Source organism: Lissotriton helveticus, chromosome 1_1, assembly GCF_964261635.1.
Source record: "Lissotriton helveticus chromosome 1_1, aLisHel1.1, whole genome shotgun sequence".
In the NCBI taxonomy this organism is placed as follows: Eukaryota; Metazoa; Chordata; class Amphibia; order Caudata; family Salamandridae; genus Lissotriton; species Lissotriton helveticus.
Window position 1 is genome coordinate 1,492,482,553 of NC_136057.1, and position 27,634 is coordinate 1,492,510,186.

Here is a 27,634-nt window from a genome sequence, read left to right on the forward strand (position 1 = left end):
GTCGAGGAGGATGAGGGCGACTGTGTCTCCATTGTCCAGTAGAGTTCGAATGTCGTCTGTTGCTGCGATGAGGGCGGTCTCAGTGCTGTGTTTTGCTCGGAAGCCAGATTGTGAGGAGTCGAGGGATTTGTTGGCTTCGAGGAAAGCGGCGAGTTGGTTGTTGACAGCTTTCTCGATGACTTTGGCCGGGAATGGAAGGAGCGAAATGGGGCGGTAATTTTTGAGTTCGGTGGGGTCCGCTGTGGGTTTTTTCAGAAGGGCGGTGAGTTCAGCGTGTTTCCAGTTTTCCGGGAAGGTGGCGGAGTTGAAGGAGCAGTTGATGACGTCCCGGAGGTGCGGTGCTATGACGGAGTCTGCTTTGTTGAAGATGTGGTGAGGACATGGGTCTGTGGGGGATCCTGAGTGGATGGAGTTCATCAGGCGGATGGTGTCCTCAGTGGAGATTGGGTTCCAGTCATTAAGGGTGTTCTCGGGGGGAGAGTGTTCAGCAAATGGTTGGTTGGGTTGGTCTCCGGGTTGGTTGTCGAAGCTGTTGTGGATGTCTGCAATCTTGTTGTGGAAGAATGAGGCTAGGGAGTCGCAGAGGGCTTGAGAGGGGGTGATGTCGTTGGAGTTGGCCGAGGGATTGGAAAATTCCTTGACGATGTTGAAAAGTTCCTTGCTGTTGTGGGCGTTGTTGTCAAGTCGATCCTTGAATGCTGTTTTCTTGGCCTTTCGGATAAGTTGGTGGTGAGTGCGGGTGGCGTTTTTGAAGGCGTCCTTGGTGCTAGTGGTTGGGTCTTTTTTCCAGGCCTTTTCAAGGGAGCGGCAGAGCTTCTTGGACTTCTTAAGATCATCGTTGAACCATGAGGCCTTCTTGTTGCCAGGTTTGCTTTGACGTTTTTTCAGTGGTGCTAAGGTGTTGGCGGTGTTGGATAACCATAGGGTGAAGTTGGCGGCGGCTTGGTCTGGGTTAGAAGAGTGGGCTGGGGTGTTTAGAAGGAGCGATGAGGAGATCTGGTCGGTAGTGATTTTGTTCCAGTTTCTTTGCAGAGTTGGTTGGAGGTGGTTGATGGGTTTTGGCTTGTTGTAGGTGAAGTGAACGCAGCTGTGGTCAGTCCAGAGGAGATCCGTAGTGTGGCTGAAGGAGACATGATTGCTGGAGGTGAAGATGGGGTCGAGTGTGTGACCTGCGATGTGGGTGGGGGAAGTGACCAGTTGTTTAAGTCCGAGGTTGGCGAGGTTGTCCAAGAGGGTGGTGGTGTTGCGGTCGTTGATCTTTTCAAGGTGAAAGTTGAGGTCTCCCAGAAGGATGTAGTCTTTGGAGGGGAGCGCGTGAGGAGTGATGAAGTCCGTGATGTCTTCACTAAATTTTGCGCGGGGTCCTGGTGGTCTGTAGAAGAGGGTGCCTCTGAGTGTGGTCTTGGGGTCGATGTGGATCTGGAAGTGAAGGTGTTCGGAGTTGGCGAGGTTGGTGTCAGAGCTGGTTGAGATGCGGATTGATTTCTTATGGACGATAGCGATGCCTCCTCCTGTGTGGTCGGTGCGGTCCTTGCGTGTGATCTTATAGTCTTCAGGGATGGCAATGGTGATGTCTGGGGCGGAGGAAGCGTTCATCCATGTTTCTGTTAGGAAGGCGACGTCCGGAGAGATGGTGTCTAGTAGATTCCATAGGTCAATGGCGTGTCTGTGGATCGAGCGGGTGTTGAGAAGGATGCATTGTAGGTGGTTGGGGTCGGGAGTCTGTGGAGTGGTCGTAGCGGAGATGTTGTCGGTGCCGCTGAATTTGCAGGAGTAGCAGGAGAAAGGTCCATGGGTGTGTCCAGGAGCGGCTTGGACGCAGTTGGGGGCGCGACCGGGGTTAAGGGCTAGGAGGGTGGCCGCATCGTAGGTAATGCGGGAGGGCTGGGCAGAGCGAGGGGCAGGGGGACAGGCGCTGGGCGCGGGCCAGGCGCGGACGGGCGTAGACGGGCGTAGACGGGCGTAGACGGGCGTAGACGGGCGTAGACGGGCGTAGACGGGCGTAGACGGGCTTACCTTTGGCGCACCTTCGGCGTGTCCGTAGCGCGTGGACGCTGCGCGTGGGACCATCTGACATTAATGGACAGAGGAGGGGGCGGAGCGTGGGAGGGTCAGCAGCAGGGAGGCGGTAGCGGGGAGGAGGGGCGTGCCTGGGAAGAACAACACACAACAAAATGAAGGTCAGAGGGGAGGCGAGGCAGGGGCAGCAAATCGACTGTGGCACCGAGAGTGCTATCTTACTACTTGCAGGCTGATGAAAATAAAGCCAAAGTCGCGTGTACAATGCACAAAGCAGGGCGGGCGGCGCTCCGAATCAATGCGCTATAATTCCAGGTCAGTTACAAAGCAGAGTCTGCTTAAAGTCAAACAGCATTAAAATATCACTAAGGTAAATACTGCAGAGCGCAGGCGATACCGTAGTGTCCAGTTAGGGGTGCAATCACCAACAGCAGGCAGCAGTAATGGGAGAGGAGCGAGGGTGGGAGCAACCGGTCTGGAACGAGTCCGGGCGGTCACAAGGGGTTAGAGGAGGTGGCAGGCTCTCTGAACGTGGGTGGGAGGGTCAGCAGCAGGGAGGCGGTAGCGGGGAGGAGGGGCGTGCCTGGGAAGAACAACACACAACAAAATGGAGGTCAGAGGGGAGGCGAGGCAGGGGCAGCAAATCGACTGTGGCACCGAGAGTGCTATCTTACTACTTGCAGGCTGATGAAAATAAAGCCAAAGTCGCGTGTACAATGCACAAAGCAGGGCGGGCGGCGCTCCGAATCAATGCGCTATAATTCCAGGTCAGTTACAAAGCAGAGTCTGCTTAAAGTCAAACAGCATTAAAATATCACTTAGGTAAATACTGCAGAGCGCAGGCGATACCGTTGTGTCCAGTTAGGGGTGCAATCACCAACAGCAGGCAGCAGTAATGGGAGAGGAGCGAGGGTGGGAGCAACCGGTCTGGAACGAGTCCGGGCGGTCAGAGTGCAGAGTGGCGGTGCAGAGTGGCGGTGCAGAGTGGCGGTGCAGAGTGGCGGTGCAGAGCAGAGTGGCGGTGCAGAGCAGAGTGGCGGTGCAGTGCAGAGTGGCGGTGCAGTGCAGAGTGGCGGTGCAGTGCAGAGTGGCGGTGCAGTGCAGAGTGGCGGTGCAGTGCAGAGTGGCGGTGCAGTGCAGAGTGGCGGTGCAGTGCAGAGTGGCGGTGCAGTGCAGAGTGGCGGTGCAGTGCAGAGTGGCGGTGCAGTGCAGAGTGGCGGTGCAGTGCAAGTGCAGAGTGACAGTGAGTGCAGAGTGAGTGCAGAGTGACAGTGAGTGCAGAGTGAGTGCAGAGTGACAGTGAGTGCAGAGTGAGTGCAGAGTGAGTGCAGAGTGAGTGCAGAGTGAGTGCAGAGTGAGTGCAGAGTGAGTGCAAGTGCAGAGTGGGGGTGAGTGCAGAGTGAGTGCAAGTGCAGAGTGAGTGCAAGTGCAGAGTGGGGGTGAGTGCAGAGTGAGTGCAGAGTGAGTGCGAGTGCAGAGTGAGTGCAGGGTGAGTGCGAGTGCAGAGTGAGTGCAGAGTGAGTGCAGAGTGAGTGCAGGGTGAGTGCGAGTGCAGAGTGAGTGCAGAGTGAGTGCAGAGTGAGTGCGAGTGCAGAGTGAGTGCGAGTGCAGAGTGAGTGCAGAGTGAGTGCAGAGTGAGTGCAGAGTGAGTGCAGAGTGAGTGCAGAGTGAGTGCAGAGTGAGTGCAGAGTGAGTGCAGGGTGAGTGCAGGGTGAGTGCAGAGCGAGTGCAGAGCGAGTGCAGAGTGAGTGCAGAGTGAGTGCAGAGTGAGTGCAGAGTGAGTGCAGAGTGAGTGCAGAGTGAGTGCAGGGTGAGTGCGAGTGCAGAGTGAGTGCAGAGTGAGTGCAGGGTGAGTGCGAGTGCAGAGTGAGTGCAGAGTGAGTGCAGAGTGAGTGCAGAGTGAGTGCAGAGTGAGTGCAGAGTGAGTGCAGAGTGAGTGCGAGTGCAGAGTGAGGGTGAGTGCAGAGTGAGGGTGAGTGCAGAGTGAGGGTGAGTGCAGAGTGAGGGTGAGTGCAGAGTGAGGGTGAGTGCAGAATGAGTGTGCAGGGTAAACAGTGTGTGACTATGCAGGGTGACATTGGGATTGTGCGGGTGAGCAGTGTGTGAATGTTACGGGGCAGTGTGTGAGTGTGCAGAAAACACCACACACATACACCACACACACATAACGCACACACAAACCACACACCTCAGTCTCTCAACACCACACACTTGTCACCACTCAACACAACACACTCACCACCACACTCACTCCCCAGGCTCACCCCCGCAGACTCACCACCACACACTCACCAGCACACAGAAAACAACACACACAACAACACACCCCCAGCCGTCAATGAATGCTTTCACCATGCACAAACACCAACAACCATCATCCATCTGTGCACGCTTTTACCAAGCACACACCCACCAGCCGTCAGTGCACCCTTCCACCAGGCACACACACCTCCAGCCGGCAGTGCACTTTTCCACCAAGCAATCGCAGTATGGTACACTTTACTTTTAAACATATTCATATAAAGCACAGCATGCCACCATTGGTAAAATTACAATTCAACCAACATACTTCCACTACACACCACATGCACACACTCCATAACACATGGCAAAAAGACATTGGCATTTACAATACCATTAGCTCAAACTCAAATAAATCCGAGCCCGATTGCATTTCTAATGCTTGTTTATCTTGGTTTCACCCTTTTTCTTGGTACTTGGTTACCGAGTCACAAGATGGCTGCCAACACTTCTTGGTTTGGAGTGTCGGCAGCCAATCAGAATTGAGCTCCTGCTCGGGAGAGTTTGAGACTCCTCCTCGGTGCTCAGATATCAATATTTTTCTTTTTTAAATTTCTCAGGAACTACAGAACAGATTTACACCATTTAAAACAAGCACTGGCAACGCCAATAGGTCTTGCTTTTGCGAGAGCTAGAGATATTGGCTTTGTAAATGAGAAGTCTTTCTGCCATGTGCTATGGAATGGATGGATGTGGTGTGGAGTAGAATTTTGTGGGTTGGACTAGAATTGTTAGTTGTGGAATTGTGCAGTAGTGGAATGGTGTGGTGTGGTGTGGATTTGTATAGTGGAATTGTGTGGCATGGTGTGCAGTGGAATTATGGGGATAGTAATTATGTGGTATTGTGTAGTGGAATTATGTGGAGTGGGATTGTGTGTCATGAAGTGTAAATATATGGAATGGTATTTTGTGTTGTTGAGTGGTATGTAGGTGAGTTTCATTATGTGGTGTGCTGTTGAATTTTGTGGCATGTTGTGGAATTTTTTGGTGTAGATTGGATGTATGTGGTGTGCAGTGTAATTGAGTTGTTGAGCTCAATTATGTGGTTGTGTGTCAACTTATGTGGTGTGGAATGGAATTGTGTGTATTGTGTGGTGTTGAGTCTGTTTTTTTTTTTTGCACTCTGGTAGGGCATTCTGGTGGACTTAGATTTGAATAAAGTGCGCTTTCCAATGTACATCACTTTTTACATTGTTTATGGTTAAGCAATATTTGTATCGTAATTGGGCTATTTTGACCATTTGCGTTTTCCTTATTTGTAATTAGCAAGTACGGTGATCTTGACATACATCACTGCTTATTTCCCAGTTAACCTTTTAGTGATATCTAGTGAATACTTCTTGCTATGTTTACACCTACCTTTGCCTGGACCGTAAGTTATTTTTCTGTTACCTGTACCACATTGTGCTTTGAGTCCCTCATCCCAAGCACCTCTGTTGAGGTTAAAGCTTGTGCGCATAGTAGACTCAAGGCTAACTTTCTCGAAAACTTTTGGCCAACTTCAGTCTGAAGGCAGCTTACTTAAAGCATATTATGTACCCACCTTCCACTTCTGTTCTGCCAGTGGGCAAAAGGATTCTGGTTGGAAGCACTGCTGTAACCCAGCCAATCTCACAAGGTAGTGGAAGTTGCCTCATACACCCTTAGTCATCTAAATAATATCACAGGAAGTGACACAGCACAGTTTTGGAGGCTGAAGAAATCAAATAAAGTCTAGCATGAAAATAATAAACCACTTCAAAATCTCACACAAGTAGATAGAAGACATGCAAAGAAAAGAAATGGGGGCATAAAAGTGACTGGCACAGCTGTACGCCTCTGACTGCGGTACTGAGTCACAGGTGACCTTGCACTGGGTGGGAATGACTACATTGCTCTATCACTGGTCCCATGAGCGCCAGAGAGAACTTTGGTTCAGAAGCAGAACGTCTCAAAAGCATGCAGGTTGCTAGGACATCCACAGCGGTTGCTACAGAGATCCCAGGCGACCCCACATCGCATCCGGAAATGGAAAATTAAATCAGATTAATGAGGAATTTTCCGTTAGGTTCATGTGAAAATTAAGGTGGTACTGTTTATAAATTTGTGAATGTGTTAACTTATAATAGGTTGATTTGTGTTGTTCAAAAGTGAAAAATATTTGATGACTTTAAAAGCCATGGCGTGGTTTAAGGGCTATGGAGGTGTTAATGAGTTAGACTGCACTGGTAGGGTGTGCAGGAAAATGGACCTGCGCAGAATGTTTTAACCTGCTTAGTTTCTTTTAATATTCGCAACTGTTCATCGTTTGACATACACAGGCTTGTAGAAGAGTGCATTATTTTAATAAAGAGCTGTGTATTTTAAAGTTTAGGAAAGTGTCTGCGCCGATAATGATTTTTTTGTCACCTTCAAAATAAATAAACAAGAGAGCTTAACTCCTGAGAGAACGGACAGCGCTTATACCGTTTGAGCAAAAGCTATACAGCAATGCATAATCTGGCTGCAGAGGGAATCACGTGATTCTTGACTCAAGCTTCCTCAAAGACTGGTTCAAGGGGCCCATGTACCACCGCCCTAATGGGAATACCCACAATGCATGTTGCAGACAGTGACCTAGACACAAGGAGACAATCGATATCTGGCCACAGTAACCTTTCCCTGTTCCCAAGGTCACAGTCAGTCACCTTCACCTGGAAAGTTGCGACCCCGCAGCCCTTGTGCTGCTGCACCATTGGCACCTACGCTCGTGAACATAACACCACGGCTGTGGTATTAGTCGGTCGTTAATGTTGATAGTCGCGCGATATCAGCCCGAGATTTCAAGTCGAATGATATAAAAGTCCTAAGGGTAGAACATGTGCACTGGGCCCATAAGGGCTTGCACAGAAGAGTATGACAATATGCCACGGTTCTGGAAGAGGGCTCACTCGCGTCACTGCAGGTATGCCAAAAAAACAACAACTCGCAAACCCTAACAGCACAGGAAGACAGACGAACACCAGCAGAGCCACGGGCTGTGAAAAGACTTCTTACTTCCAGAAGAGAGGAAAAACAAGCAACAAACAGGAGCGCCTCGCGGTGAGGGGGCGGGAGGAATTCTCTCGCAAGAGCGATAATTGCGAGCAGATGGGCCGCGCGCTCCCGCGAGTGAATCTCCTGACGTGCACGCGTTGCCATTGAAGGCAATGGAACGCGTGCACGTGCTTGGCTGAAAAGCCTAAGCGATCGGAAAAGGTAATTTGCCTTTGCAGCGCATGCGTGCTGCGAAGGCAAGACCTAAAAAAAGGGTGTACACTAAACCAAGACCTACCTTTTTGCCTAATGTGGTGTAATTCCGTTCAGCAGGTCGCGCTTTGGGACCCCCCCTTTTTTCTCGGCCCCCTTTTGACGAATCACCCCGAAACTTTCAACACACAAACTGAGCGGCCCGGTCCTATTTTTTAGAAAATTTCACGAAGGTTCGACAAACTGCGCCAAAGATATTGGCAAATCATAAAACGATTTTCCTATGGAAACTAGGTTGAACTATAACCATCCGTAAATTTCACAGACAGTCAGTAAATTGGACCTCACGTCCGTTGCCCGTGAGGATCCCTTTTACGGACGCCTTTTGTCCGTAATTTTGGGCCTTTCAGGGAACAGAGATGTTCCCCTGCGAAAGGCCCCAGCTCCCTGATGGGGCCGCCTCGCACTCCTCTGAGCACAAAAGCAGCCCCCCGCGCCCATTGTCATTCTGTGTGCGGCTGATTGCCACATACAGGATGACAATGGGTCAGTCTGGGCTGGCACAGCATGTGGTGGCCTCCTCCAGCCTCGGGGCAGGGCATTCGGTCACATGGAAGTGCAAAAACACCCATGCTGCTGCTAGGTGAGATTCCAGTTAACCCAAGGAAGGTGGTGAGAGAAGTTCAAAGAAAAGGATTATAGTTATAGTATAGCAGCCATGGTTGCTGTTTTTTTATTTTATGCAACTAACAACCATTGACAAAGCCAATAGTTCTGGCTTGTTGTAGGTGTAATGTTACTTGTTCTAGGTGTAACCTTACTTGTTGTATTATATATCTGGAAGCTATGACAGAAGCAACAAAAATACCAGTTGGGCGGCACATTATATTAAGCACAGGTTTTTAGCTTATGTGTTTTAAGCCACGCATTTTATTACATAGAACACCCTTTTGGAGAGAAAGGGGGTTGGGAGACACTGCCTCACAGTCCCAGCACAGTTCGCCCCTTTACATCCTGGTAAATGCAGTACACAGTTCAAACTTATTTCAAAATTAGCTGGAGTTTTTCACCAAAGTTGGTGCAGACATTGCTGTATATCTCTAGACACGTGTTTCTGGGTGGAGCCCGTCTTCAGTAGTGAGCAGGAGTATTAGAGAGCAAAGAAAAATCATCCAGGGTTGCTGGAAATGCTGCCAAGTTCCTCTCAGGTCACAGTACCATTCACAGGCACACAGGTGCATCTACAAAGCTCGTCAGCTTGCTGGCTCAAGGGAGCCTTTTAAACAGAAGGGGAGTTGGAAGCACACTGCCACACAGTCCCAGCACAGTTCGCCCCTTTGCATCCTGGTAAATTCAGTACACAGTTCAAACTTATTTCAACATTAGCTGGAGTTTTCACCAAAGTTGGTGCAGACATTGCTGTATATCTCTAGACACGTGTTTCTGGGTTCAGCCCATCTGCAGTAGAGAGCAGCAGTATTAGAGAGCAAAGAAAAATCATCCAGGGTTGCTGGAAATGCTGCCAAGTTCCTCTCAGGTCCCAGTACCACTCACAGGCACACAGGTGCATCTCCAAAGCTCGTCAGCTCGCTGGCTCAAGGGAGCCTTTTAAACAGAAAGGGGGTTGGGAGACACTCCCACACAGTCCCAGCACAGTTCGCCCCTTTGCATCCTGGTAAATGCAGTACACAGTTCAAACTTATTTCAAAATTAGCTGGAGTTTTCACCAAAGTTGGTGAAGACATTGCTGTATATCTCTAGACACGTGTTTCTGGGTTGAGCCCTTCATCAGTAGAACAGCAGTATTAGAGAGAAAAGAAAAATCATCTGGGGTTGCTGGAAATGCAGCCAAGTTCCTCTCAGGTCACAGTACCACTCACAGGCACACAGGTGCATCTCCAAAGCTCGTCAGTTTGCTGGCTCAAGGGAGCCTTTTAAACAGAAAGGGGGTTGGAAGCACACTGCCACACAGTCCCAGCACAGTTCGCCCATTTGCATCCTGGTAAATGCAGTACACAGTTCAAACTTATTTTAAAATTAGCTGGAGTTTTCACCAAAGTTGGTGAAGACATTGCTGTATATCTCTAGACACGTGTTTCTAGGTTGAGCCCATCTGCAGTAGAGAGCAGCAGTATTAGAGAGCAAAGAAAAATCATCTGGGGTTGCTGGAAATGCAGCCAAGTTCCTCTCAGGTCACAGTGCCACTCACAGGCACACAGGTGCGTCTCCAAAGCTAGTCAGCTTGCTGGCACAAGGGAGCCTTTTAAACAGAAAGGGGGTTGGGAGCACACTGCCTCACAGTCCCAGCACAGTTCGCCAGAAACACGTGTCTAGAGATCAGCACTATCTGCGCCAACCTTGCCGAAATACTCGAAAATATCGGGGCGAGCTACAAGAGACTGCATTTCAAAGAATGCCAGGGGCGAACCTTGCCTGAGAGGTCAGCGGTGTGCTCCCACATCCTGTTGTCTATTTAAAGTACTCCCGTGAGTCATTGAGCTGACGAGCTCATGGATGAAGCACCTGCGCGCCAGTGAGAGGTACCGGGCCTGATATAATGTTTGACAGCCTACTCAGCAAACCCCAAAATAAAAGACTGTATTCTCTACTGATGACGGTTAATAAACCAGAAACACGAGCCGACCTTGGCAAAATACTCGAAAATATCAGAGCGAGCTACAGGAGACTGCATTTCCCAGAATGCCTGGGGCGAATCTTGCCTGAGAGGTCAGCGGTGTGCTCCCACATCCTGTGGTCTACCCTTTTGGAGAGACCCCCCTAGTTTTTTCATCCCACTTAAAGCTCTGGAAACAACCCCAAATCACAGTCGGCCCAGGTCCAGGCACTGTGCATCATGCATGACTCATGCATTTAACTTTTTCAGATTGCCTATGTGCAGGGGCATAGTGAACCCTGACCCACCCCACCCCTTGCTTTAGGAACTACAGCGAGGGTGGAGTTCTTGATGGGTCTCATAATTAATGTGAAAAGGTGAGTGAGAAAGTGAAGGGATGGGTGGATGGATGGCTGCATAGATGAGTGAAATGATGGATGGATGAGTGAAAGGGAGGATGATGGGCGAGTGAATACGTGGATGGATGGATGAGTGAAATGATGGATGGATTGATGAATTGATAAGTGAAAGGGTGCATTGATGAATTGATAAAGGAAAGGGTGAATAGATGGACGGATGAGTGAAAGGGTAGATGTAAGGCTGGATGAGTGAGTGAAAGGGCGGTAGATTGACAAAAGGATAGATAGACGAGTGAAGGAGTGAAAGGATGGATGGATGAGAGAAAGGATGGAAGGATGGATGAGTGAAAGAATGGATGAATGATAGGTTCAATGGATGGATTAATGAGTGGATGAGTAGATGGATGGGTGGGTGGATGGATGGAAGGATGGATGGCTAAGTGAAAGGGGAATTGAAAGAGAAAAAGGGATGCGTAAATGGATGACTGAACGGGTAAATGGGTGGAAGGATGAGTAACTGGATGGATGAATGAGTAAGTGAAAGGATGGCTGGATAGCTAAATGGCTGGATGGATGAGTGCACGGATGGATAGGGTGAAAGGGTGGATGGATGGATAATGGATGAGTAAGACGGTGGATTGAGGGATGGATGTGTGAAATGATGGATGGAAGGATACGGGATGGATAGGTTTGTAAATGGATGGATATGGACATGGATGGGCACACAGATGGAAGGACCGAATGAATGGTGAAAGACTGAATGATGGATGAAAGTATCATTACACATTTTAAGCCCCATTACCTTAAGCAACTTTCCTATACATTGACTTTTACATTTATATGAGTCTATATAATATGTGTGTGTTGTAACACACTCCAACACTCTGCCCCACATACTTGGGATGAGTAGCACTATAGAAGAAATTAAACGCACATGAGAGAGGGTCTATGTGAAGATGAGGGGCGGCATTGGAGGGTGGTAGCAAGGCCAGACTGGCCAGATCGGGCATCAGGCGTTTTCTCTGGGAGCTGGAAAGGTGGGGGCGGTTTAGTTACCACAAAAAGACCTGCACATTTGATTAAACCTGGGCGCATACTGACAAACCATGAAGTGCACAATTGTCTCAACCTAATAAAAACGTATTTTTACTTGCACTTTAGTGGTTGTCTATTTACCTACTTATATACTATTGCGCAACCTCCTCTGATGTGTCTGTAAAACTTAACTTTTGTCCTGAATTTTGACCTCCTGTCCTAAATTTTTGTCCTGAATTTTGACCCTTTGTGCTGAATTTTTACACTCACTGTCCTGAATTTGCACCCACGCCAGTTGGTCACCCTAGTCTCAGACACTGTTTGTGATTCCCAATGGAGTCTCAAATTGCATGCCTCATGAATATTCATGAGGCAAGCGCAATTTGCGACCTCATTGGAAATGCTTAGCACCCCCAGGAATGGTGGCCTGCTGGGGTCCGCAGACCACCATGACTGTGACTGCTTTTCAAACAAAGCAGTTTTTTTAGGTCTTGTATTTGGAAGCCCATGCGCTGCATGCGCATGCGCTGTCTCAACGAGACCAAAGTAATCTCTATATTGGCTTCACCTTCATGTAATTTCTCCTGACCCTCGTGATTGGTTTAAGTTAGGAATTGCTGTTGTTTTCTTGATTTCTGTTGGCCCTGTGGTAACTTCCGTGTAGTCCGAAGGCAGCGGCGCCTAACTACAGATTCAGTCCGCTGGCACTTAATTGCCTGCAGTGTGCCATCTGGTTGGGGGCGTTGCCCCCCTCCTCTCCCTCGTTCCGTTGGGCCACTTGTTTTTAGGTCGAGCCTAGCTATTGCGTAAGTCCCTGAGGAGTCAGGACGCACTCAGGAACACCACCACAACACTCAGGGACACCACCACAACACTCAGGGACACCACCACATCACTCAGGGACACCACTCATGGGCACCACCACGTCACTCGGGGACACCACCACGTCACTCGGGGACACCACCACGTCACTCGGGGACACCACCATGTCACTCGGGGACACCACCACGTCACTCGGGGACACCACCACATCACTCGGGGACACCACCACATCACTCGGGGACACCACCACATCACTCGGCGATACCACCACATCACTCAGGAACATCACCACATCACTCAGGGACATCACTCGGGGACATCACCACATCACTCGGGGACATCACCACATCACTCGGGGACATCACCACATCACTCGGGGACACCACCACATCACTCGGGGACACCACCACATCACTCGGGGACATCACCACATCACACGGGGACATCACCACATCACACGGGGACATCATCACATCACACGGGGACATCACCACATCACTCTGGGACATCACCGCATCACTCGGGGACATCACCGCATCACTCGGGGACACCACCGCATCACTCGGGGACACCACCGCATCACTCGGGGACACCACCGCATCACTCGGGGACACCACCGCATCACTCGGGGACACCACCGCATCACTCGGGGACACCACCGCATCACTCGGGGACACCACCGCATCACTCGAGGACACCACCGCATCACTCGGGACACCACCGCATCACTCGGGGACACCACCGCATCACTCGGGGGGACACCACCGCATCACTCGGGGACACCACCGCATCACTCGGGGACACCACCGCATCACTCGGGGACACCACCGCATCACTCGGGGACACCACCACATCACTCGGGGACACCACCGCATCACTCGGGGACACCACCGCATCACTCGGGGGGACACCACCGCATCACTCGGGGACACCACCGCATCACTCGGGGACACCACCGCATCACTCGGGGACACCACCGCATCACTCGGGGACACCACCGCATCACTCGGGGACACCACCGCATCACTCGGGGACACCACCACATCACTCGGGGACACCACCACATCACTCGGGGACACCACCACATCACTCGGGGACACCACCACATCACTCGGGGACACCACCACATCACTCAGCGACACCACCACATCACTCAGCGACACCACCACATCACTCAGCGACACCACCACATCACTCAGCGACACCACCACATCACTCAGCGACACCACCACATCACTCAGCGACACCACCACATCACTCAGGAACATCACCACATCACTCAGGAACACCACCACACCACTCAAGGGCACCACTCAGGGGCACCACCACATCACTCGGGGACACCACCACATCACTCGGGGGCACCACCACATCACTCGGGGACACCACCACATCACTCGGGGACACCACCACATCACTCGGGGACACCACCACATCACTCGGGGACACCACCACATCACTCGGGGACACCACCACATCACTCGGGGACACCACCACATCACTCGGCGACACCACCGCATCACTCGGGGACACCACCGCATCACTCGGGGACACCACCGCATCACTCGGGGACACCACCACATCACTCGGGGACACCACCACATCACTCGGGGACACCACCACATCACTCGGGGACATCACCACATCACTCGGGGACATCACCACATCACACGGGGACATCACCACATCACTCGGGGACATCACCACATCACTCGGGGACACCACCACATCACTCGGGGACACCACCGCATCACTCGGGGACACCACCGCATCACTCGGGGACATCACCGCATCACTCGGGGACACCACCGCATCACTCGGGGACACCACCACATCACTCAGCGACACCACCACATCACTCAGGAACATCACCACATCACTCAGGAACACCACCACACCACTCAAGGGCACCACTCAGGGGCACCACCACATCACTCGGGGGCACCACCACATCACTCAGCGACACCACCACATCACTCAGGAACATCACCACATCACTCAGGAACACCACCACACCACTCAGGGGCACCACCACATCACTCAGCGACACCACCACATCACTCAGGGACACCACCACATCACTCAGCGACACCACCACATCACTCAGCGACACCACCACATCACTCAGGAACATCACCACATCACTCAGGAACACCACCACACCACTCAGGGGCACCACCACATCACTCGGGGAAACCACCACATCACTCAGGAACATCACCACATCACTCAGGAACACCACCACACCACTCAAGGGCACCACTCAGGGGCACCACCACATCACTCGGGGACACCACCACATCACTCAGGGACACCACCACACCACTCAAGGGCACCACTCAGGGGCACCACCACATCACTCAGCGACACCACCACATCACTCAGGGACACCACCACATCACTCGGGGACACCACCACATCACTCAGCGACACCACCACATCACTCAGCGACACCACCACATCACTCAGCGACACCACCACATCACTCAGCGACACCACCACATCACTCAGCGACACCACCACATCACTCAGGAACATCACCACATCACTCAGGAACACCACCACACCACTCAAGGGCACCACTCAGGGGCACCACCACATCACTCGGGGACACCACCACATCACTCAGGGACACCACCACATCACTCGGGGACACCACCACATCACTCAGCGACACCACCACATCACTCAGCGACACCACCACATCACTCAGGAACATCACCACATCCCTCAGGAACACCACCACACCACTCAAGGGCACCACTCAGGGGCACCACCACATCACTCGGGGAAACCACCACATCACTCGGGGAAACCACCACATCACTCAGGAACACCACCACATCACTCAAGGACACCACCACACCACTCAAGGGCACCACTCGGGGACACCACCGCATCACTCGGGGACACCACCACATCACTCGGGGACACCACCACATCACTCGGGGACATCACCACATCACTCGGGGACATCACCACATCACACGGGGACATCACCACATCACTCGGGGACATCACCGCATCACTCGGGGACACCACCGCATCACTCGGGGACATCACCGCATCACTCAGGGACACCACCGCATCACTCGGGGACACCACCGCATCACTCGGGGACACCACCACATCACTCGGGGACACCACCGCATCACTCGGGACACCACCGCATCACTCGGGGACACCACCGCATCACTCGGGGACACCACCGCATCACTCGGGGACACCACGCATCACTCGGGGACACCACCGCATCACTCAAGGACACCACCGCATCACTCGGGGACACCACCGCATCACTCGGGACACCACCGCATCACTCGGGGACACCACCGCATCACTCGGGGACACCACCGCATCACTCGGGGACACCACCGCATCACTCGGGGACACCACCGCATCACTCGGGGACACCACCGCATCACTCGGGGACACCACCGCATCACTCGGGGACACCACCGCATCACTCGGGGACACCACCGCATCACTCGGGGACACCACCACATCACTCGGGGACACCACCTCATCACTCTGGGACACCACCGCATCACTCGGGACACCACCGCATCACTCGGGGACACCACCGCATCACTCGGGGACACCACCGCATCACTCGGGGACACCACCGCATCACTCGGGGACACCACCGCATCACTCGGGGACACCACCACATCACTCGGGGACACCACCACATCACTCGGCGACACCACCACATCACTCGGCGACACCACCACATCACTCAGCGACACCACCACATCACTCAGCGACACCACCACATCACTCAGGAACATCACCACATCACTCAGGAACACCACCACACCACTCAGGGGCACCACCACATCACTCGGGGAAACCACCACATCACTCAGGAACATCACCACATCACTCGGGGACACCACCACATCACTCGGGGACACCACCACATCACTCGGGGACACCACCACATCACTCGGGGACACCACCACATCACTCGGGGACACCACCACATCACTCGGGGACACCACCACATCACTCGGGGACACCACCACATCACTCAGCGACACCACCACATCACTCAGGAACATCACCACATCACTCAGGAACATCACCACATCACTCAGGAACACCACCACACCACTCGGGGAAACCACCACATCACTCGGGGACACCACCGCATCACTCGGGGACAACACCGCATCACTCGGGGACACCACCCAATCACTCGGGGACACCACCGCATCACTCGGGGACACCACCACATCACTCGGGGACACCACCACATCACTCGGGGACACCACCACATCACTCAGCGACACCACCACATCACTCAGCGACACCACCACATCACTCAGCGACACCACCACATCACTCAGCGACACCACCACATCACTCAGCGACACCACCACATCACTCAGCGACACCACCACATCACTCAGCGACACCACCACATCACTCAGGAACATCACCACATCACTCAGGAACACCACCACACCACTCAAGGGCACCACTCAGGGGCACCACCACATCACTCGGGGACACCACCACATCACTCGGGGGCACCACCACATCACTCGGGGACACCACCACATCACTCGGGGACACCACCACATCACTCGGGGACACCACCACATCACTCGGGGACACCACCACATCACTCGGGGACACCACCACATCACTCGGGGACACCACCACATCACTCGGGGACACCACCACATCACTCGGCGACACCACCGCATCACTCGGGGACACCACCGCATCACTCGGGGACACCACCGCATCACTCGGGGACACCACCGCATCACTCGGGGACACCACCACATCACTCGGGGACACCACCACATCACTCGGGGACATCACCACATCACTCGGGGACATCACCACATCACACGGGGACATCACCACATCACTCGGGGACATCACCACATCACTCGGGGACACCACCACATCACTCGGGGACACCACCACATCACTCAGGGACACCACCGCATCACTCGGGGACATCACCGCATCACTCGGGGACACCACCGCATCACTCGGGGACACCACCGCATCACTCGGGGACACCACCGCATCACTCGGGGACACCACCGCATCACTCGGGGACACCACCGCATCACTCGGGGACACCACCGCATCACTCGGCGACACCACCACATCACTCAGCGACACCACCACATCACTCAGCGACACCACCACATCACTCAGCGACACCACCACATCACTCAGCGACACCACCACATCACTCAGCGACACCACCACATCACTCAGCGACACCACCACATCACTCAGGAACATCACCACATCACTCAGGAACATCACCACATCACTCAGGAACATCACCACATCACTCAGGAACACCACCACACCACTCAGGGGCACCACCACATCACTCGGGGAAACCACCACATCACTCAGGAACATCACCACATCACTCAGGAACACCACCACACCACTCAGGGGCACCACCACATCACTCGGGGAAACCACCACATCACTCAGGAACATCACCACATCACTCAGGAACACCACCACATCACTCGGGGACACCACCACATCACTCAGGAACATCACCACATCACTCAGGAACACCACCACACCACTCGGGGAAACCACCACATCACTCGGGGAAACCACCACATCACTCGGGAACACTACCACATCACTCGGGGACACCACCACATCACTCGGGGACACCACCACATCACTCAGCGACACCACCACATCACTCAGCGACACCACCACATCACTCAGCGACACCACCACATCACTCAGGAACACCACCACACCACTCAAGGGCACCACTCAGGGGCACCACCACATCACTCGGGGACACCACCACATCACTCAGGGACACCACCACATCACTCGGGGACACCACCACATCACTCAGCGACACCACCACATCACTCAGCGACACCACCACATCACTCAGCGACACCACCACATCACTCAGCGACACCACCACATCACTCAGCGACACCACCACATCACTCAGCGACACCACCACATCACTCAGGAACACCACCACACCACTCAAGGGCACCACGCAGGGGCACCACCACATCACTCGGGGACACCACCACATCACTGGGGGACACCACCACATCACTCGGGGACACCACCACATCACTCGGGGACACCACCACATCACTCGGGGACACCACCACATCACTCGGGGACACCACCACATCACTCAGCGACACCACCACATCACTCAGCGACACCACCACATCACTCAGCGACACCACCACATCACTCAGGAACACCACCACACCACTCAAGGGCACCACTCAGGGGCACCACCACATCACTCGGGGACACCACCACATCACTCAGGGACACCACCACATCACTCGGGGACACCACCACATCACTCAGCGACACCACCACATCACTCAGCGACACCACCACATCACTCAGCGACACCACCACATCACTCAGCGACACCACCACATCACTCAGCGACACCACCACATCACTCAGCGACACCACCACATCACTCAGGAACACCACCACACCACTCAAGGGCACCACTCAGGGGCACCACCACATCACTCGGGGACACCACCACATCACTCAGGGACACCACCACATCACTCGGGGACACCACCACATCACTCAGCGACACCACCACATCACTCAGCGACACCACCACATCACTCAGGAACATCACCACATCCCTCAGGAACACCACCACACCACTCAAGGGCACCACTCAGGGGCACCACCACATCACTCGGGGAAACCACCACATCACTCGGGGAAACCACCACATCACTCAGGAACACCACCACATCACTCAAGGACACCACCACACCACTCAAGGGCACCACTCGGGGACACCACCGCATCACTCGGGGACACCACCGCATCACTCGGGGACACCACCACATCACTCGGGGACACCACCACATCACTCGGGGACATCACCGCATCACACGGGGACATCACCGCATCACTCGGGGACATCACCGCATCACTCGGGGACACCACCGCATCACTCAGGGACACCACCGCATCACTCGGGGACACCACCGCATCACTCGGGGACACCACCGCATCACTCGGGGACACCACCACATCACTCGGGGACACCACCGCATCACTCGGGGACACCACCGCATCACTCGGGGACACCACCGCATCACTCGGGGACACCACCGCATCACTCGGGGACACCACGCATCACTCGGGGACACCACCGCATCACTCAAGGACACCACCGCATCACTCGGGGACACCACCGCATCACTCGGGGACACCACCGCATCACTCGGGGACACCACCGCATCACTCGGGGACACCACCGCATCACTCGGGGACACCACCGCATCACTCGGGGACACCACCACATCACTCGGGGACACCACCACATCACTCGGGGACACCACCACATCACTCGGGGACACCACCACATCACTCGGGGACACCACCACATCACTCGGGGACATCACCACATCACTCGGGGACATCACCACATCACACGGGGACATCACCGCATCACTCGGGGACATCACCGCATCACTCGGGGACACCACCGCATCACTCGGGGACACCACCGCATCACTCGGGACACCACCGCATCACTCGGGGACACCACCGCATCACTCGGGGACACCACCGCATCACTCGGGGACACCACCGCATCACTCGGGGACACCACCGCATCACTCGGGGACACCACCGCATCACTCGGGGACACCACCGCATCACTCGGGGACACCACCGCATCACTCGGGGACACCACCGCATCACTCGGGGACACCACCGCATCACTCGGGGACACCACCTCATCACTCTGGGACACCACCGCATCACTCGGGACACCACCGCATCACTCGGGGACACCACCGCATCACTCGGGGACACCACCGCATCACTCGGGGACACCACCGCATCACTCGGGGACACCACCCCATCACTCGGGGACACCACCCCATCACTCGGCGACACCACCACATCACTCAGCGACACCACCACATCACTCAGCGACACCACCACATCACTCAGCGACACCACCACATCACTCAGCGACACCACCACATCACTCAGCGACACCACCACATCACTCAGGAACATCACCACATCACTCAGGAACACCACCACACCACTCAGGGGCACCACCACATCACTCGGGGAAACCACCACATCACTCAGGAACATCACCACATCACTCGGGGACATCACCACATCACTCGGGGACATCACCACATCACACGGGGACATCACCGCATCACTCGGGGACACCACCGCATCACTCGGGGACATCACCGCATCACTCAGGGACACCACCGCATCACTCGGGGACACCACCGCATCACTCGGGGACACCACCACATCACTCGGGGACACCACCGCATCACTCGGGGACACCACCGCATCACTCGGGGACACCACCGCATCACTCGGGGACACCACCGCATCACTCGGGGACACCACCGCATCACTCGGGGACACCACCACATCACTCAGCGACACCACCACATCACTCAGCGACACCACCACATCACTCAGGAACATCACCACATCACTCGGGGAACACCACCACACCACTCGGGGAAACCACCACATCACTCGGGGAAACCACCACATCACTCGGGAACACCACCACATCACTCGGGGACACCACCACATCACTCGGGGACACCACCACATCACTCGGGGACACCACCACATCACTCGGGGACACCACCACATCACTCGGGGACACCACCACATCACTCGGGGACACCACCACATCACTCGGGGACACCACCACATCACTCGGGGACACCACCACATCACTCAGCGACACCACCACATCACTCAGCGACACCACCACATCACCACCACATCACTCAGCGACACCACCACATCACTCAGGAACATCACCACATCACTCAGGAACACCACCACACCACTCAAGGGCACCACTCAGGGGCACCACCACATCACTCGGGGACACCACCACATCACTCAGGGACACCACCACATCACTCGGGGACACCACCACATCACTCGGGGACACCACCACATCACTCAGCGACACCACCACATCACTCAGCGACACCACCACATCACTCAGCGACACCACCACATCACTCAGCGACACCACCACACCACTCAAGGGCACCACTCAGGGGCACCACCACATCACTCGGGGAAACCACCACATCACTCAGGAACACCACCACATCACTCAAGGACACCACCACACCACTCAAGGGCACCACTCAGGGGCACCACCACATCACTCGGGGACACCACCACATCACTCTGGGACACCTCCACATCACTCGGGGACACCTCCACATCACTCGGGGACACCACCACTTCACTTGGGGACACCACCACATCACTCGGGGACACCACCACATCACTCGGGGACACCACCACATCACTCGGGGACACCACCACATCACTCGGGGACACCACCACATCACTCGGGGACACCACCACATCACTCGGGGACACCACCACATCACTCGGGGACACCACCACATCACTCAGCAACACCACCACATCACTCAGCGACACCACCACACCACTCAGGAACATCACCACATCACTCAGGAACACCACCACACCACTCAAGGGCACCACTCAGGGGCACCACCACATCACTCGGGGACACCACCACATCACTCAGGGACACCACCACATCACTCGGGGACACCACCACATCACTCGGGGACACCACCACATCACTCCGCGACACCACCACATCACTCAGCGACACCACCACATCACTCAGGAACATCACCACATCACTCAGGAACACCACCACACCACTCAAGGGCACCACTCAGGGGCACCACCACATCACTCGGGGAAACCACCACATCACTCAGGAACACCACCACATCACTCAAGGACACCACCACACCACTCAAGGGCACCACTCAGGGGCACCACCACATCACTCGGGGACACCACCACATCACTCTGGGACACCTCCACATCACTCGGGGACACCTCCACATCACTCGGGGACACCACCACTTCACTCGGGGACACCACCACATCACTCAGCGACACCACCACATCACTCGGGGACACCACCACATCACTCGGGGACACCACCACATCACTCGGGGACACCACCACATCACTCTGGGACACCACCACATCACTCTAATACACCACCACATCACTCAGCCCAACCACATCATCACTGAGCACCACAACAGCATCACTCAGCACCACAACAGCATCACTCAGCACCACAACAGCATCACTCAGCACCACAACAGCATCACTCAGCACCACAACAGCATCACTCAGCACCACAACAGCATCACTCAGCACCACAACAGCATCACTCAGCACCACAACAGCATCACTCAGCACCACAACAGCATCACTCAGTACCACAACAGCATCACTCAGTACCACAACAGCATCACTCAGTACCACAACAGCATCACTCAGTACCACAACAGCATCACTCAGTACCACAACAGCATCACTCAGTACCACAACAGCATCACTCAGTACCACAACAGCATCACTCAGCACCACTACAGCACCACTACAGCATCACTCAGCACCACAACAGCAGTGTCCTTGCTTGCTACGAACAAGCAATGCCATAGCCAATAGGACTCGCATTAGGAAAGTGTAAGCTGTTGGCTTTTCAGTTTCATTTTTTAAGGTCAGGCAATGGTTCCTGGGACCGCTGCCTGCTATTAAAAAATATTTTCGCAAACACTCACGAAGGGGAAGGGGAACCCTTCCCGTTTGCGAGTGGTTTACCACCTACTTCAAGTAGGTGGTATATTGCAAGTGTTTTGTAGTCGCAAACCAATAGTACATTGCTTTAACACTCACTATTAGGAACGGAGGCCTATTCCTACTAGGCGAGAGTCTAAAACTGTATTTTTGAGTCAGTCACTTGCAAAATAGTGTTTGTACATGCCAGGACCCTTTTATGCCGTTGCAAACAGGCTGATCTCCCGTTTTTGGCTGCAAAAAACAGTTGTACATCTAGCCCTAAATGCTTAAAATAGGACTTCTGATGTGTTTACCTGAATGTAATAAAGATTCATGTGGAAGGGATATGAAACATTCTAAGTATCTTAATTACTGTTAGGTGTACCTATTACCATTCTCAATAGAAATTCTTGCTAGTAAAAGATGACCAGGCTTTTGTAATGAAATTCTGAAGTGGATTGCTGTGCGTGTGGTCTCCTTTTCTCATCCCAGGCCTGATCAAAACTGTCTGGTACCCACATTTTGTGAGCAGGCAGAACAGCAGCATTTTATGGGTGGGGTAAGAACGGAGTGGTGCCATAATAAACTCACTTTTGCAGGGGTTCAACCCACTTTTTAGATGAATGAAATAACTCCCTCATAGTGCCTGTTGGATAAATTAGAAAAGCCCAACCCACCTGGTGTGCATGCAGTAAAAGACTGGGTACCACAAATGGGCTTGGAGCAGCATTTGTACCAGAGCAGAGAATGCAGAATTTTAAAGGTTCCAACCCCATTTAAAAAAGAAAGCACAAGAGGGAGGCGTGGCGAAGATGGCGGCCAAGTAGCAGCAAATCCACGGAACTCCGCCGCATGAATTCTGATTATCTCATTGGCAGCATCCCTCTGGGGTTGAATCTGCCCCTGCAGGTTGGCACTGCTGCAGGGAAACTGGTGACTTCCTGAAAACACTGTGAGACTGCTGCGGCAGAAGTGGGTTACCAGGCATTAACATGACTCCGGCAACCGCAGTCTCAAGATGGCGGCCTGGGCATAGTTTGCTTCGACCAAGCGGAAACGCGAGATAGTGTCGGGGTACCTGACAGTCATCCTGCAAGGTAGCGATCAACATCTCAATGCCCCGGCAGGCCTTTCTAGCAGTATTACAAGTACAAGCGCCACTGTAGGAGATTTCGATGCTGCGCAGCTTCTCGGAGTGGGCACGCTGAGGGGATGGCTCGTCTGATAGGCTTCTGCAGGATGCAACGGAGAACCCAACATTGAACGACCAAGTTCCCGCTACCAGCTGCACTGTGGGGAAACCGTGATGACCCCCTTGGAGCACTGAATGGCTCTGCCCGAGAGCTGGAGTACTTACTTCCTCTGCATTTCTGATGACCATGGCCCTACTGAACTTGCTCAGACACAGCCCACGCTGATCCTGGGGACACATGGTGTGGCACCATGTGCTGGTTTTGATATTGGCAACGCTGTACCAAAAGATCATTGCCCTGCACTCGCAGGCAGTGACTCTGTTGCAACATTAAGGTACAAGTGGCGCTGTGCGGGGTCTGAGCATCGGGGCCACCAGTGGTGGACGCGCTAAGGGTGCGGCCTTACTGGAGGATCCCTTACACTGAGCCGGAGGATCTACAGGAGTCCTTGCCTGCCCAACCGTCTCCTCTGAAGAGATACTGACCCTCCCTGGGCCTATGGTAACGGGCACATTGCAATAACCACTCCAAGGATCTGACTGGTCCCCTCCATTGGGGTGAAGCCTGTAAACTGGAGAGTTGGATGTGTTGGGCCTAGTGTCGCCACTACAGAACCGGCGTGCTTTCACGATTCCGCAGATGTTACGTCCCCCGGGCTGACAAAAGGTGTAGTCAGCTAGATGTCTTGGGGCCAATAAGAATTATGACTTGTATTGCTGAGACCTGCTTACTAAAGTAGTAAGCAAATGAATTTCTCTCAACTAAGAGCCTGGCTGATGGTGCTTGGCCTCCCCATTGACCTTGAACTGGTCCAGCGGCATGCTCCCTAACTCCGCAGGGGCTCATGTTGGACAGTCCAGGACCAGCCCCGCATTATCGCACAGGCTTCTCTACATTTGCACATTTCCTGGTATCCACGTTCTGCGCTGGGCCCAGTATTCACTTGTCTACCTTCACTCGTGGTACTTGGAATCCCTGACCGTCACAGAAGGTACCGGACACACCTCTACTCCCAACCAGTGAAATGGCTGTGAATCGCAAAAAAAAAGACACAACGTTAAAAGATATGCTAAGCAGGCCACTCACCAATAAAAACCTCCCAAGCACCTCATCCGAAGCCTCTGCACATGCCCCTAGTGCTGAGGTAGGCAACACTGCATTATCATGTCCGCAGTGAGAGACTCAACTACCATCACAATCGAGGGCACAAAGGTTGGAATTTTCCAAGACCTGTCTTCCATCACACTAAGGCCAGCTACGGAATTCCTACGCAAGAAAGGAGTGTGCTACAGATTGGGGCACCCATTTCGGTTCATTTTTATTTGAAACAATGAAACACATATGGTGCGCACTCTCAAAGAGGCCCAATCCATTTTAGACTTCCCTACTATTACAAAAGATGGCTCCCACTCCCGCAAGACATTTGCTCTTTCCAACTCCTCAATTAAACCATGGCGCCGCACACAAACTGGGAAAAAGTCCGCGGCCAAGCCTACAGCGTTTGAGCGCCACAGAGAACAAGCTGGACTGTAACACGACATCTCCAACTGCAGAGTAATACATCTGATCCAGAAAATGATTGACTTTCATAAGGAACATAAAGAAAGAGATCCTTAACTAGCACCTATGAAATGCATATTTTCCTTTTACTACAAGTGTGATGCTGCAGCATGCACCCTAGCTGGGTTTCGCATGGCGGAGCTCCATTCTCTATCACTTTAGACTACAGAGATTTCCAGGTGCCATAGAAGTGAACTCCCATTGTTTGGTAAAATGGTCTCCTAGGCGTGGGAGCAAATGTTGTTAGCTTGGTTTTACTGTATTAATCTCATTTTCATCACACTCACGACTGTTATGATTATGTGCTGTGCTGTTTGTACTACTATCCACTTGAAGTGGTAGTGCAATTTTAGTAGTCTCAGTCTCATTTTGTAAATCACTTAGGGAGGCATACACTTCCAGTGCACCGAGCAGGCCGATCCCCTTTATCGGCCAGCCTTTCACACCTAATCGGTCCCTGGCTTAAGGTACTCAGCCTTAATGTCCAAGGCCTAAATGCCCCAGTGAATCGCTTAGCACTCCTCTCTATGCCTAAGGAAGCCTAATGCTCTTTTGAGACTCACCTGCTAAAGAAGGACTGGTATTGACTATGCTCACGCTGGTTTGATTCTCAGTTTTTCTCACCTGGCTCGCATATGCGAGTTGAAGTCACGAACCTTCCAGCCACACACTTCTCAGGTAGGATGATCCAAACACAAGCAGAGATACCAGGTAGGATGCTCTCACTTCGTGTTTCTATGTACTCTAGCATGCTCACAATAGCTACTGTGTATGCCCCAAACGATCAGCACTAGCCTTTCCTGTTGGACGCTATGGATCAAGTGGTGACATCTCCATACCCTTGATGGGCCAACTCAGGGGTAGGAACAAACAAGAGGCATTCACGGCTGCTGACCTCCAAAGGTTAAAGGATATGGGAATGCTGGACATGTGGAGGGCGACCCAACTGAGTCTGTAACAAATGCTGAAATCGGGTCTGCTGTTGTTTCTGACCATTTGCCCATCACTATTATCATGCACACCCCTACAAGCACATCCCAACGGGGTTCTTGTCGCCTTAACCCCAAATTTCTCCAGTACGACTCAAATATCATCGAACTCACCAAGGCAATAACTACATTCCTCGACTTTAAAGACACTTCTGATACCCTATTGCACTGCTCTGGGACTCCTTTAAGGCACCATTATGAGGCACCTTTACAGCTTTTTCAGTTAGATGTAATAGGGATAGACAGGACAAGAGACACCTCCTGGAGGGCTGGGTGAAGGCACTTGAGGAGGAACACAAAAGATTAGGCTCTCATGAAGTAAAACGTCAATTAACATTAGCTCGTAAAGATTTTAAAGCTCTGGGTATGGATAGAGCCGAGTATGCCCTACTGCTAACAAAGCAGAAATACTATGCAGGGGGCAATAAGACATGCCATCTTCTAGCACACCATTTAAGAGCCCACAATACCAGACAGAGAATCACCGAACTAGAGGAGCACTGAGGTGATAGGATCTACCAAGACACCCTCATTGCACAGGAATTCGCACATTTCTACTCCTCACTACACAGCTGAGACATTTGACACAGAAACAATTAAGCAATATTTAGATCCCCTACACTTAGAAGGCGTCACCCCTGACGTTGCATCTCATATCTACAGAGACATTCACGCAAGTCTAGGCTACAACCAGGGAAGGCATCGGGTTAAGACGGCCACACTGTCAAATTTTATAAAACCTTTGACCCAATTTTAGCCCCCTTAATGACTAGCCTTTTTAATTCCTTGAGCACCTCAGTAGCACTCACAGATACGATGAGAGACACCATCATGACTGTTATCCCTAAGCCTGGAAAGGACCGG

The 27,634-nt window shown here is 53.1% G+C and overlaps 1 protein-coding gene across 2 annotated transcripts in view; it reads right to left on the reverse strand.

Annotated features, from left to right (window-relative positions):
* The window catches only part of VDR (vitamin D receptor), a 1,330,217-nt gene that overhangs the window by 835,220 nt on the left and 467,363 nt on the right, over positions 1–27,634 (reverse strand). The gene's annotated exons all lie outside the window — the stretch shown is intronic.